The sequence below is a fragment of the Varroa destructor genome, unplaced genomic scaffold (genome assembly GCF_002443255.2).
Source record: "Varroa destructor unplaced genomic scaffold, Vdes_3.0 BEIS01000004.1, whole genome shotgun sequence".
In the NCBI taxonomy this organism is placed as follows: domain Eukaryota; kingdom Metazoa; phylum Arthropoda; class Arachnida; order Mesostigmata; family Varroidae; genus Varroa; species Varroa destructor.
The window spans coordinates 18,905,914-18,921,211 of record NW_019211457.1 but is presented as its reverse complement, the minus strand read 5'-3'; the positions used below and the strand labels follow the sequence as shown (position 1 = coordinate 18,921,211).

The following is a 15,298-nucleotide window of genomic DNA, read 5'->3' as shown; positions in this document are numbered from 1 at the left end:
TGTAGTTTAACACGAGTGAGTTTTTAAAGGAAACATGAACAACTCGTCAAGGTTTGAGTTTGATGGTTAGCCATTAACACCTTTAAGGTTACTTGGCTTTAAGATGACGTTGCGTACAATTCTATGTTAAGCCGCTGTGTCATACTATAGTTTCAATGTGTATGTACTCTTGCCTTAGGGTATCAATATAATGTAGACAGGCAGAGTCTTTTTTCATTTCTTTCTAAGATATACAACGACACTTGATGCTTGGCGCATAATTTTCAAACGAATCCAAGTACCAACACAATGTAGACTTGATGACATGAAACGCCACCTGTCAATGGCGTGTAGCAGATGTGCACAGTATCAAAGTAGACCGACCCTTATTTCAGAGTGGAAAATCCGATACGTGTTCGACGATACTTCGTATCTGCTACTAAAATTCACTAGCCGAAGTATCGACCCGCTCCGCGTTTGGAGAACTAGATAGCGATCATAAGCAATGCTGCGTAGAATGTAAGGTACAAAGAATCATTACTAGGCTTGTTCGGGTCTTCCATCGGCTACTGAAATCATCGATGAGTATTTAAAAAAAAAACAAGAGATATGTTCCGTTTTGGAGAAAGAACCAAAATATTTTTATTGCGGCCTTCGAGAGTTCTTTCTTAATTGATCATTAACTCCATCGGGGGGTTGTGGCACCGTAATAATCTTAATAAAAAGCATCGTCAGGTACAGGTATTTCGACCCTCACCGGTAATAGTCTACTCGATTGCACCGCGCCCTTTTCAAAACGCCATTTTAGTACAAAGGCATACCATCTAAAATGTCCAAAACAGCACTGGCATGGTCAGAGTTAACGACCGTCGTTTGTCGATATTTATGGACCGTGTCAAATAGGTAAAAGTCGATGGCAAACGCATAAGAAGGCTCTGCCTGAGTTGACTACACGAAGGGTTGAGGTTAAAGTGGCTACTGTTCAACCAAAGCCAAGGCCATGTCATAAGCTAAGATTTAGATGCCCTCGGTATTACGACTGTATTGCAAATTTGCCGAGGTATCTGACTATGTAACTATTCTTTTAAACAACGTGGCCGACAGCAGCACAATGCAACGTCGACGTGAAACTGAGATGGGAAGGTGGCTAAAACATCTAATCAAGCGAATAAAAATAGTTTCGTTCTTCTTGTCAAGGGAAGAATGGGAAACGAATGATACCCATCTGCGGCTATGTATAGAGAGCTAAGTTTGGCAGAGCGTCTCTTTTCCAGACCCAGGTTATCTAATATTGTATTCTCTTATTTGGATCTAATATGACCGATCATGTCTAGTAATAGTTTCTGAGAAATAATCAAATATGATAGCAAGATGTAGCGCTTCGGTACTTTTTTCATAAGAAAGTTAGTTTCTCAGATGCCTTGCTCCCTGTCATTCCACTAACTTTCAAATAGAAACTGAGTTGGGATATGACTTATCGATTACCGATACTGATTCCATTTCCCATCCGCGATTGTTACCGCACTTAATTATTAAATTGACCTATTTTTTTCGCTCTATTGTGAATCGGCACAAACAGTGTAGGGACTTCCTGAGAAATTTTTTTTGGCCTTAAAAATCGCTACTACTCGTATAACATGGTTACTGATCAAATCAATTCCATGGACTTTTCGTTGTATGAACACACGTGTATTCCAGGTAATCTCAATAAAACTAATATTTTCATTATAAGAAAGTTCATACGGATGTGAGATTCAAAGGAACAGTTACTCAAAACTCCCCTCTATAGACGAAAACAAGTGCATTCAGTTACGTATCTCATGGCTCTCAAAAAACTGGTTCAGTCAAGAGCTAAGCCATTTACCCAGATATAAGTATGTCTAAGAGACATGTGCCTTTACGTTCTATGTAGCAATGAATTTGATGTATAGCATAAGCAGTTTACCCTCCAGGAGCGAAGAAGCGGTCAAAATAGGTATAAGTATTTGATAGGTCCAATGGATCCGGCCACCCGAGCAGCAACTGTAATGCTATAACCGACGATTCCGGAGTCATCAGGCAGACACGTATGAGCCCAATTTTTAGACCGTGTATCGTGCTTTGGCCGACGATAGAAAACGTAGTTAACGATAAAAAAAGAAGAATACAACAATTGCCATTTATGTAATGAAGTACGTCTCCATCTTACCTCTTGAAATGTCTCTAGATTCATATGAAAAAATACCGCCTGGATCTTCCTGAAGTTAATACCAATCCTCGCTCATACACTTTATGATGGAAACTTGTTTCTTAACTATCACCTGTATCGTTTTATTTGGGCAGTCATCTAAATCTAACGGATGACTAGCGGATTCGTCAAATAGCGCAGACAAATGTTCTTCTGTTATGTTCAAGAATATTTTAATACATATTATGTAAGGCTAGAAATATCCTTATGCAGAGTGAAGCAAAAGTAGGTTTAGGATTCAACTGACAAGCAACGTTTCCTAATTGAAAGTAGTTTATACAAAACTTACGTGTTTTGCAAAGCGGTGCCGCTATAGGCTATCCTTAGTGCACTGCTCATCGTTATGCCTATTGCGCTCGGGAAGCACTCAAATGTTTATTCTAGGTCTGCTAAACACAGGACATTCCCTTCAGTCTACCGCGGTTACATTCGCCCCTCAGCACGTTATCTCTTTCATTTTGAACAGATTCAAACAAACGAAGTCTCGGTAACACTGTAGTAAGTTATAGCGTCTTTGTATCAGAAAGGAGTCATCACGATTCAACTCAATATTTGACTCGTTTACAATCGTGTAGTGTATGCATGAACCAGATAACCTGCTTTCGCATCCTGATGAAGTGTCTGTCGGAGCGGGGCCACAACACGCGACGCGACTCCCGCCGCGCTGCAGATGGCGGCTGAAGCAGCGACGGCAGCGGCACAGCATATGTTCATTCCACTCAGTAATCATAGAAAAATTATGCAGAAAATACCAGTCGTGAACCGGTTCAACTCGCTCTCTATATAAAACGCTCGATTTAGTACGCTAATGAGGCTGCAGAGACACCATTCAACAGACAGGGCGTCAACCAATAGACTTAACACCCGAGATTCCCCAGCAAAAAGCTGGTTTTCATATTGCATTACGTGTGCAACTTGTACTTTGGTGAATCCTTCTTCACCAAAACTAGCTTATCGATATTTATAAACGCTTCATTCTGCTGAAAGATGAGGCGAGTGATGCAATCTCAAAATACTGTCGTTGTCCTGCGACGCCATTTGCCCACAATTACGAGGTTTACCGAGAGTGGTAACATTAGGATTTGTGCTACTGATGTCTCCTTTACTGTCGCAATCTGGGAGTATTACTTGTACATAAGGCAGTCCTGCTATCAGACGCCTATGATCAACCCTAATGACTGTGACCGTATGATTTCCAAAAATAAGTTCTAGCAAAGATCTTCCTTTCTTAACGACTTCACTTCTGCCGGTATGTGTACATACATATCTCATATATGTACGTATGATATCTGCTTTGCACAAAAAAAGCCAGATCGGCTAGATGACTGCATTAATATAATAGATCGTCAGTTTACAATGCTGTACCACGCCTATACTGGTGATAATAATAATCATCATCATCTACACGTGAGACTCGATATTGCGGTGACCTTCCTGGGCTATCGCCAATATATTGACGTCGATTACTGAAGTTATAATTGTTCGAAATCGTATGTATCACTGTGCCAACTACCCTCATTATTATGGCCAAACGTTACGACAGCTAGTTTAACTAGAGCTAAAGAAAAAACGGGAAAACAGTAAAAAGCGTAACGAGGGAAGCGCTTTCTCCGAGCGAATCTGTAACAAAAACGACGCTATTTGTAAATTAGGCTGGGAAACAGCTGATATGTAAGGTATAAATTGAATCGAGCACCTCTGACAGACTTTGTCATTTGGTTTAAGACTCAAACAAATAGGTATAGGCAAACCCTTCTTCTTTATCACTAGAGAAAGAAATGCCAAATAAAGAAGTCTGAATGGCTTCTGTGTCTAGTAGTAGAATGCATTTCTGAACTGCTCAAATTTGCCCTAGCTACGGAAATATTTAGAAAATCTTATTAATTGTTAATTTAATCGCGAGTTTGTCGTTATGCTTAAATGAAGCACATGCTTCGAGAGTTGGGGCGGGGCGGGAAAATCAAAATTATTTTTCTGGAGAGTTGTAAGTATGGGCGTAAAACCTGCGCAATGGCCATAGCGCGAATACCTGGAAAAATATAAATTTGTGGTTCGTAGCGATGCCGAATGCGCTTGCCCCTGAACTTACGCGAAACCGGCCTGCATTGGTCAACAAGCAGGTCGCTTAAGTCACGAAAATTACCGGTTCTAGTCTGCATATCGGGATAGATTAGTCTCACTTAGATGAATTTAATGCAAACACTCTAATTATACAATCGATGCGGACGACTTGCAATGTGCAGTTCTCTTTTTTTTGCGTTGTGAAGATAGCGTCTCTGATCAGCCTAGCGAATATACGGTTCTGCAATAACAAAACCTCGACCAAATAGATGCTCAGATATTTTTACAAACAGTTTAAGCTCAACGATTCACGTTACTGGAACGCAACGTTCCACCTAAGCTTTGGGCAGCTTAGTTTGTCTTCCATTCGTCGTATTTTCTGCGGACTTTTCTCTCCTGGCCCTATTTATCCCGTCTCCCTATACAGGCTCAAATCTGGCATCGAAGAATTCGTTCATCCATAGTCTGAGCTTCTCCCTATTCCTAAATATGCAATTACAATCTTCGTTCACCAGTAATGGGAAAACGAGGTAATCCGTCTGTACGAAGTTTTACCACTACAGTTGGTAGTCTGGCATTGTTATGGGGAAGGATCATTTTGCCTCGTCTGGTCAATCTATCCTATTAGATGAGTTTACCTACTCGACGCACTTGAGCCATATACGGATCTTTGTTGACCGTCCTGTCCTTCTCAGGCAATTCCCAGTATGTAAGACTCTTCCAGCTTCACAAAACGCAAGCTGTATTATAGTTGAGTGTTGTCCACGCCTGAGCGAGACACTAATGCCGTGTTTGCTCGCGATCTTCGCTGAATTTGTGGACGCGTAATCTTCGGTTAAGTGTTATCATAGATTTAAGATGGCCCGTGATGGTCACATGTTCAAAGTCTTTTTTTGATCAAATTGTCCGACGTCGTTATTCAAACATGTTTCAAGGCAATCCTTATTGATCTTGGATAGCTGACGGATAGCGGAATGCATCTTTCATTTGTGTAATACTTTTATTAGCCTTCGGGCACCACTGAGCAAGACTCTGTAAAGGTGGCTGTCTCAGGCATAGGCCACCGTTCACGGCCCAAATGTTTACGGCCTTGCTAGCTTTTTCGATTCTGTCAAAAAGCAAAATACAGCAATCTTAAAATATCAATTTTTTTGCCAAGAACATCCACCTTTGAGGCCTGAATTTGAGGATAGATTCCGTTTACTGCGCAATGAAATAATAGCGCTATAATGATAATAATAATAACAACGACGTAACAGTATCAAATAAACAGTGGAGAGGTAGAGAAAACAGGAATATAGACAAAGTTACTTGTGCACCGATTGAACATTTTATCACCTACAGAAGATGTTATTTTAAAAATCTTACCTAGTACAATTTTGGCTGTAACATCCTGTTTTTTTTTTTCTAAGTTAATCTCTTTGCTCTACCGTGCACCTAGTAGTAAAATGTTCCTGGTCTAGGAATGGTGACAAATTACTAGATTGTACCTTATAATATTGCGCGGTAGCTGTGTTCTTCCTCCTTCTCCAATGGATTTTCTTTCGAGAAAAACACTAGGCCGTTACTTGGAAGGTATTGCCCTTTCGCTTTCACGTTGGCCAGTAATAATGAGAAAGATAGGTCGCTTGTTAGGGTCCAGAAGTGGTCGGATGTTAACATTGTCCTAACATTAATTGATTTAATTGTCCGAAAAAGCGACTGATACTCTAATGCACTTTTGCAACGACTTGGCTCTATTATAATAGAAGATGTGATTGATCGAAATGCCTAAAAAAGTCCCGCTTCACTGCGGCGAATTTTCTTGTTTTACAAAGATATACTGACTTGCTTGTTACACATATAGACTGACTGAGCACAAGATTTATGCCCCTAAAAAAACGGTAAACACTGATCGACTAACTCGAGAAGGAGATCTGAGAGATTGTGACGAGGCCAATGCTATAGATCAGATCAATGTTGGCTCTGGAAAAACTTAAATTCATTCTGGCGAAACATGTGAGATTAATAAATAAAGACAAACATTAAGGATCACTTATTTAGTATAGGACATTTCTACGTGCTGAAGATCCATTTAACAGACTTTCATTATTATAGCGGCGTGCACCAATCGACCCTACGTGCTTGATTTAGCAACTTTAAGTAAATTGTGAGGGGTAAATAATTTCACCTATTTCGCGGAAAAATGCCTACGAGTAGAATTGGATGCTGTGTTCTAACAATAGGCGATTTTTTCCAAAGTTATCGCTCGGTACCTAGCTAAAGGTGAAAAGCCGCCATATTAACTTCAGCTCTAATTTTAATTTTGTTACCCTCTTCTAATATTAGGTTAGCGTACATAATCTTCAATTTACATAGGTAAATAATAAAATGTATAAATAAAGGTGCATCGGTGTTTGGTGATTTAGCTTCCATAAAAGCTTTGTAAATTAAGAGCTCTTAAGTAACTTTTTATGGGGAATGGACTGTTATCAACAACGGAATTTAATTTTAACTTTTATTACTGAGAAAGCCGACTAGGTAACATCGACTAAAAACCAAATATATATATATATATATATAGAATAGCGCTTTTTGAAGCACATCATTTTCAAGCAATATTTATTATTTCATGTATAACGTCCATCCAAAAAAGTACCTCTCCCAAAGCTTTGTCGGCGGTCTTTTCCGAAATAGTCATTATACTTAGACGGTGCGTTGATTTAGTTTTCTATCACATTTTGTTCACTGAAGGCAATTTGACTGATGTATAAGTGTTCCGTACCGAAATCACTTACGCATATTATAATAATAAAAATTAATATAAATAGGTATTTCTAAAAATTGAAGCCGGACGGCTCCAGATTCAGAATTACCTATTTGCAATAAACTTTCTTCTAATAATGAATTAAAAAGAATAAAAGTGTGTGTATCATCAACAGCTTTTGACGGTTTCACATAGTGGACATATAGCTCGCCTCGTTCATTCAACTGAGTTTAACCCAAGTGGCTTCCACCAAATCCCCTCGATGATATTCGAGGTTGTTCTTAAAGTCCTAAAGGAGCTTTCCGATGTTGGTCTGAACATTTCCACTGTCCTAATCACCTTCTGTCTCTGTATTGCTTATTTTGGCGTAGCTTGCTTAATCTATGTATATATATTTAGCTAATGTCTCGGGAAGTAATTACATAGATGACGTCTTTGCAATAGCCCATGGGAAATCTCCGTCTTCTATTGAGTCTGGGCCTGAAAACTCATGCTACCATCGTAATCTGTCTGTATTGATAAGCTGGTCATCACCACCTCTGCTAGTTGAAGCAAGAATCATTTCGTTGGCAGTGCTGTGTCAGCTACCTTTTAATGTAAGTGTCTCTTTCTGGTCTCTTACCATGCACGGCAACTGGATTCGAGACAGATTCACTTGGACGGCAATGTTGCAGCTGCTATTTGGTGTTCTGCAGGAGGTTACTCTTTATGGTAGTTCCGCTGGTTCACGGACCTCCACGAGTACGTGCGAACAGGAACTGATGGCGGATACCTTCCTCGGTTTCATTGACTACCCGGCACGAAAAAAAAACTTATGAATCCAGTGGTCAGGCAAAGGACAGTAAATACTCAGCTTCTTCTATAGTCTTTGACGCCCACATGTGTCTTATTACCTATATATATATATAGCAGAAGCGAATAAATTCGGTCAATCAAGGAAACCTAACTACATTTATCCTCGTATTTATTCTCGACTGGTCTTGTGACAGCAAGTATAACGCAGTGTTCTCTGGTCAGAAAGTTGACGATCCACGAATGGGGGACTGTGCGTGGGCAGGCTCTTGTCCTGCGAAGTCTGTTTTTCCGCGTATTTTTTCTTAGCTTTCAAGGCCATCTTGTTTTTGTCGAAGAAGAGAAAAGGGGATAAAGCTTTCGTTAAGTAGAGTAACCTTGCTAAAACCGTCGTACGCCTCTCAATAAGCTCTCGAAGCGAAAAGCAAAATTCTAAAAAAGCCGCTCTGCAAAATATAAGGCTTCTTGACTGACTAACGAATCAAATAATTTTATTTGTCTAGCTTTAGATGTGTGACCAAATAAAATCTCTTTGAAATGTTACACACTTCTTTTTTTGTTGTAAAGTTTGCTAAAATAGTTTAACATTAATTTACCTATAGTTCACCAATAACGGCTACTATAGTCAATTGCCGCAACCATTTAATAAGTGCTCACTTTTTAGAGAACCCCAGTTTAATCAATAACCTCATTGAATAGTTCAAACTTTATGCTGAAGAAGATATTCCATCTTCCATTTTTAATAACAGAGAAACCATAACATAATGACCATAACAGTACCAGAGATGCGCTAATAGATTTAATTTTAGGTAGACTTTATTTCACTGCAATTAATAAGTCAATTTGAAGTTGGTGGCGGATGATTTGACATGCTGTTCAAAAGATCCAGGTTTTTTCCAACGGGTATTTCAGGCCAATTGATTTCTATACACCTTCCGAAGTCCGTTTGCCTGTTACTCGTGCTTTGTGCTGTATGGAAAAATAATTTTAGGCCGGCACAATTCAACTAGCAAGCTATTAGAATAGAGGAAACTGATGTCTACGAGAGATTCGATACGGATGCTCGACGTTATAAGGCTCACAGTTGTAGTATTGCTTCACTTAAGATCTGACCTTGACCCACTCAGCGGTTTTATCGCGATTCTACGTTCCGCAATCGGAAGAACGAAAAATTCAGCTTGTTTTAACGCAAACGATCTGGATAGCGTCCAATAGCTAGGGATAAGTTTGGATCACGAATAAAGCCCGGGATTCGGTAAGGCACAGAGTGGCGTACGGCCATTCTCTAAAGTATGCCACATCTTAAAGAGAGAACGTAAGCCCCGAAAATATTTTTGTGAAATATTAAATAGAGTCTAAATCTGTTTTGAATGGATATAGTATGTCGAATCTTGCCAAGGAAGAGTAACTTCATAGTTTTGAACACTAAGCAGTGTTTACAATATGGCCGCACATCTAATTGGGCAATGTCCGAAATATCGCGCGATTTAATACCATAGATGAACAGTCGGAAGGGCTCGTTTGTCCTTGACTGCACCTTGACCCCCGTCACCAACCTTCTTTGACTGCCATTTCTACATTACTTGATCTATTTTATTGCGGTTAGCTTTTTACCCCATCACATTTGCCTATCAAATGCAGTTTTCTGTTGCCTTATTTTCAACATTCTTTCTGTAGCTCAGGCTTTATTCGCTGGTCGTTTTAATATGTCGTACCTAGCGATTAGCATTATTGGTGTTCCCCCTTACGTAAAACGGAAGCATTATGGAAACGTTATTTATGCTTCCATAATGCTGCTAGTTTTTCTCATAGAGCTGGGAAATTGCCGCATTTGCGTCCATAACCTTACAACCTCGTGCATTTACACAGGCAGTACTAAGCTATCGTTTCACAAAAATACTTAACTGTGCGTCTAATATTGCAAAAAGGAGAACCCATTAGCTACCTAACAACAGCTTTCACTTCTATTCTAATTGACAAAAACACGGAACGTGCATAAACAGAGGAAGTGGACGTCATATAACTCGTCCAAACAAGATGAGCTTGGTTCCTTCCGCCTTGGGGAACTATTGATGAATCAGCAGCGTCACGGCATTCACATTAGCGCACAAATATCATAAGTTGTACTGCAGCGCTACCGGCGAGTAGCGACTGCGGTGTATATCTGTATGTGCGTCTGCGTGACACTGTACGTATCTGTGTCTCCTGCTTTGTCCACACCTATTGCAACAGTTATACTTGATTTTAAGAGGTGCTTGGCAGTCCTTATCGTGTATCGAACCTTCCGGTATAGCTGAGCGAGACGGAGGTCGAGGCGAGCAAAATAGGCCCGGCAACCGTAGCAGTGGAATAGCCAGTTACATGCGTTTTTCTAGGATAGATCCGGACGGAAATATTTGTTAGCGCTGTCATCATAGCAGTCGACGACTAGAAAGGGGGTACTCCCTAGGCTAGTTCCGGAAATGGCGCCAGATTCAAATTTACGTCGTCAGAATGAATGAGAATTAGTAGTCGTTCACCACTTAAGCTTAACAGCGAAACGCCCAACAGGTGGTAGGGGGATAGCGGAACACATAGTCTGTACAACACTGTTGTTGGTGAGAGGTACCGTCGAGCCGGCTATTTGTATTCGCAAATCTAAGTGCTTATATATCTTGAGAGTGGCTCGAGTGCCCCGTGTAAGAATGTCAAGAAGAGATAACGTAACAAGGGAAACAACAAGGAGGAAACGGAAGCTATGTTACGGCTGCTGCTAGTTTCGCTGCAGGCTTTCCTCTGAAGGACTTCAAGCTACGTAAACAACTCAAGGCGGGTCCGTTGCGAGAGAGTGGCTGACCGGTTACCTTCTCGATGCCACGCAATCACCGATAAGTTGAAGGATCGTCCTCAAAAAAGTCCTGCTGATTGATCGTTACGACGAATACGCGTCATTGACTTCCGAGCTATATAGCAATATATGTCGTATTAGCCCTTGACAACCTGTTCGTTGCATGGGATTGTATAGGTTGTACTTTGCTCCATTTTGTTTCCAAAAACATCTTTTTCGTCTAAGAAGGGTTGTCTGTGCGCCTGAAGTCCTCGCCAGCTCGTTTCCACGTCAGCCAGTCGGATAATCCGTCGTCATCGTTAAAAAGCTCATAGAGCCTGCATCAGGGAAACAGGCAAGCAGGAAGCAGGAGTGAAAATGCATGCGCATAACTTCGTTGTTATTTATTGTGGCAATTACCTTCCGGTTCCGGCTCCGTACTTCCACAACCGCCAACCGCTTCCGTCTCTGCTGCCTTCCGTTCGCTGCTACGTTGCTAGGTTCCACCCAGTGAACGAACGATCGCCTAATACAGGACTACACGGACAAAATGACAAAAAAAAAGCGACCTTGTGGACAAATTGTAGAGCGTAGAACCCAGCACTAGTAAAACAGCGGCTGGGGTAGCGGCTGCCGACTAACCGGAGGGTTTTTGCTGTTACCTACAGTTTCGCTGTCGTCGCTGACGACTTCGTCAGGAAACTTTACCGCATAAGCCTGCGAACCGTCAGACAGCGTAAAGGAACGCTTCGGCCTGCCGACGGTAGAGCTTAGTAGCACAACGTTGACAGGAAAGCGAAATGATAACGAAACTAAAGGGTGTAAAAGGCCCGCTGTGCAAACGGGTTAAAAGCGTACGTGGAGCAATAAAACGGTGTAGGACAAGCAGCTAGATCTTGAATATCCAACGTAGGTACAAAAGACTCAACCGGACGCAGCGGCGGCATACTCTAAGTATGGTAAGTGCGGACAGACGTCCAACTCTACCAAACAGAAATCCAAGCAAAGAGAAGCAAGTGTCGTGAAAATAGGTGAAGGAGCTATCACGGAAGCTGGCATGTTTATGGGGTTCTGGGGCGCTACGCCTTTTGGTCTGGTAGTGCGCGACAGAGGTCATCAGTTGAATCCAGGTCTTGGGCGAGAAAGGCGCTAGAACAATCGTTGGTGCCTCAAAACAAATGGTTCCATTGCCTCCGTGCTAAAAAAGCAGTGTATTATAGCATAAACTAACTGTTTTTACTCTACAAAGCCATGACGAAGGGAAGAAAGATACATTGAAATGAGGTAGGCAAGGCCGAATACCCGCAGTATGCAACGACCGGGTAAAAGACAAGCTGCCGCTTGAATAGCGACTCACTTGTTCCTGTTGAAGTATATAGCCTTGTATGGCCTGGCCGCAACGAAGCAAAGCAAAGGCCTGATTGCAGCGAGAGAGGCCGTGCGACGTGGTAACTTCCAGTGAAACGCATATATGTTTGCAAGTATAATACATATTCATGTGGCCATATGGACTAGACAAATTGCTATCTTTTGTCCATATCCTGTCTTATATCCGCTTCCGTTATTTCACCTTGGGTAACCACTCTGGGCGATCAGACAACGACGGTTTTGCACTAAATGAGCATTTTTGTAAAACACACAAACAAGCATAGAGGGAGCAGCACATCTAGTTTGTAGCCATCGCCATCTTTCATTCTGTCGCGATTTGCGTGCTCATTATCCTAAACGATGTTTCCATACCGCTCTGCTGTCGCGGTCACCGCTGCAGCCAAGTCCTACCTAATGGATGGCCTATACTAGGTTCTGCTATCCGGTTCACGTCGCCCACTGGGGCCAATGTTTCTGCTGCAGAACAAGAAGCCAATGTAGCGTTGTGCGTCCTCCGACTTTGCACAATATGCGGTTTACAATGCTCCACCCCTCGTGTTTACCCCGGAGCCTTTTACAGTGAGTTCGGTTGTAGCGGCTGCAACGAAACTGGCACACCTCATGGCAGTAGCAGACAGGCTCAGAGTAGTGTCATAAACTCGCCTTTGTGCAACCTTTTCACTAGCCGGTACCGTCGTAAAGACGTTGCGAAGGAACAGCCGTTCCTGTACTCACGAAGAAAAGGATTCGTTCCCATTTCCAAATAGTTTACGTTACACTTTGTCGATTGCTGTTTGAGATTCCTTGAGAGGTAGGCTGTGCTAGTGCGGAAAGAATGTTGTACGGCTCATAATCGAAGAGGGCTATAGTCTGGAAAAAAAAATTCGAGATACGCTCGCCCTGTTAGGAACATGAAGGACGGCACAAATACAGCAAGAAAGAGGCGGCGTCCATTTGATCATATATCACTGGCATGGTAGGAACCTTAGCGGAGACTATAATCGACTACATGAGAATCGCAATCGAACGACTTCTACGGACACCGGTACTTCCATCTGTCATTAATTATCTTCTCGCCAACATTTATAATGAAGGTACATGTATATAAAGAAAGTTAGCATTTTGTTCGATAGCAATTTACTACAGACGTATATATTCATATGCGCACAACAAGCTTGCTTAAGTAAAACAAACTAAATCATTATATAGTGAGCGAAAGATGTATGCGATTGTTCTAGGATGCTTTTGAAAATATAGCCTTGTTCAAGTTGTCTGGATACATGTAGACGGTGGTTCGAAGGGCGAGAAGCGTTCAGATAGGGCATTGTGTCACTTCGCTATCTATTTCGACCGTGTAGAATCGTCTAAGCATGCTTTAAATAATTGTTTCTATCAATTTTGTTGAAAGACGCGGTACCATGGTAATCTTTTACTGGGGAAATTTTTCACAAATTATAACATCGAGGGAGATTCCTTCCGTAGAAGGATGATAAACGAGGGCATAGATATCTGGTAAAGCTGACGTAAACGAAGGATACTGCCCTTTGCGCTATCGCCACATTATCACCACGAAAGACAGAAGACAGAGGAAAAATAGTTTTTGAATTTGACATTGAAATAACTGAATATATTACTAATTGATACGTATAACTAGCTACCATAGCGCGTTGGCCGCGAATGTGCTTTGCTTCTGTTATTCAGACAGCAGCTTCTTATAGGCGTCTATTAGTTGCAGTCGATTTACTAATCCTGATATGGTAGAATCCACTTTCTATCGAAAGCCTTCTTTTTTAAAGACTTGTGCGCCCTGCACAAGCACACAGCTGTTGTACACACACGTGATCTAGTTGAGAATCATTTGTTGGCATGAAAGCTAGATTATTGTGAAGTAATGAGGTTTACCACTTCATCTACAACTTCGAAAGCGTATTAAGGACATAGGAATATTTCGATCGATGTTCTATCAACTTACAAATTTGATTTAGCCGCAACAGACAGGTCTGAATAAACGTAAAAAAGTTCTTTTGTAGCACGCGAAAACTAGCGCGGATTAATCATTTAATTAACACATAGCGGATTTATCGTATAGATAAAAAAATAAGGGCTCGCTTTTTTTCATTTTTTTACGCCCCGGTTAACTTGTGACGTTAAGGTCCCTTCAAATAGAAATGTACACACTTTACGGGTCTAATTTATAGCCAATTTAATTATGATGACGTTGTATAGAGACTATCTGGATCCTAACATTATAATTCAATGTAGGGCACAACTATATATGCGACAAAGATAAGGTAAAACGTTCTATATCTAGCTCTAAATAATGAATACAAAAATGTATTTAGTGTAGGCAATCTTAATAATGTAAGGTCATGTTTAATTTGCGCTTTTTGTGGGCAGCTATGAGGGATTACCCATGGCTACAAGCTGACCTTTATTTGCAATATTTCTTGCCCGGAATCTCTATATCGCCCGGTCTTCTGCTTCTATTTATTTGCGTATATATTGCCGGTTCGATCAACTAAGACATAGGTCGGCTTTCATATCCCAGTTTTTTTTCCGTACTTACGTTTTCGCTTATCGTTGTAATGTCTAAAAGGTTGCGAACTTCAACAGTCGAACAGATGTAGTCTCTGGTGCAAGGGAGGCAGTTTGTAGATTGTTTTGTTCCATCATTTTTAGCACAAGTGTTACTGTTGAAGTCTATTTCTGACCCGGATTCATTCAGCTTTGATTCAGCTAATATCTCAGACGAAGTCTGATTCGAATCCGAAAAATTACTACAGCGTTATTAGCTATTGAACTGACTATAGCGAACTAGATTGCAATATTCACACGTATGATGAACATCGATAGGATGCTACAATATGCTATGATATGTTGCATACGGATAAAAAAATTGCGCCCTTTTCCTCTTACGAGGTAATCGGCTTTATTAGGAATACGTACCCAGCGTGAGATGTTCGCTAGTATTTGGATCAGTAAAAGCTATATAATTATCCTGCGTACAGATTCATTGGACTTTCCATTTCTATTGAAGAAGCATAGTAAACAGGTCTTAGTAGGTACAAAATCTTCACTGCCCTGGTGTATAGTTATACAGGTACAACTAGACTTCACCCTACCACAAAATCGGTCGAGGGGCAGCAGGGGGCAGACAGCACACTGTGACCATAAAAAAATGACGTTTGATGTCGTATGGCTACTTTTTGCTCAATTTTCCTTTAGCTATTAGTTTATGGTAATCAAATCAGCAAACTAAGAAAGGACCCTGCAGGATTCGTTAAATCAACAATTTGAGGTCGATATATAGCCGAAATTT

At 41.1% G+C, this 15,298-nt stretch overlaps 1 protein-coding gene across 7 annotated transcripts in view; it reads left to right on the top strand.

Moving 5' to 3' along the window:
* The window catches only part of LOC147755927 (uncharacterized), a 57,608-nt gene that overhangs the window by 5,704 nt on the left and 36,606 nt on the right, over positions 1-15,298 (top strand). The window contains exon 2 of one of the 7 annotated variants that reach the window (XR_015327366.1): positions 7,663-7,964. The exons of the other annotated variants lie outside the window; for them this stretch is intronic. The gene's annotated coding sequence lies outside the window, so the exon portion shown is untranslated. Of the gene's footprint in view, positions 1-7,662; positions 7,965-15,298 lie in introns of those variants that run through there. 7 annotated transcript variants of the gene reach the window in all.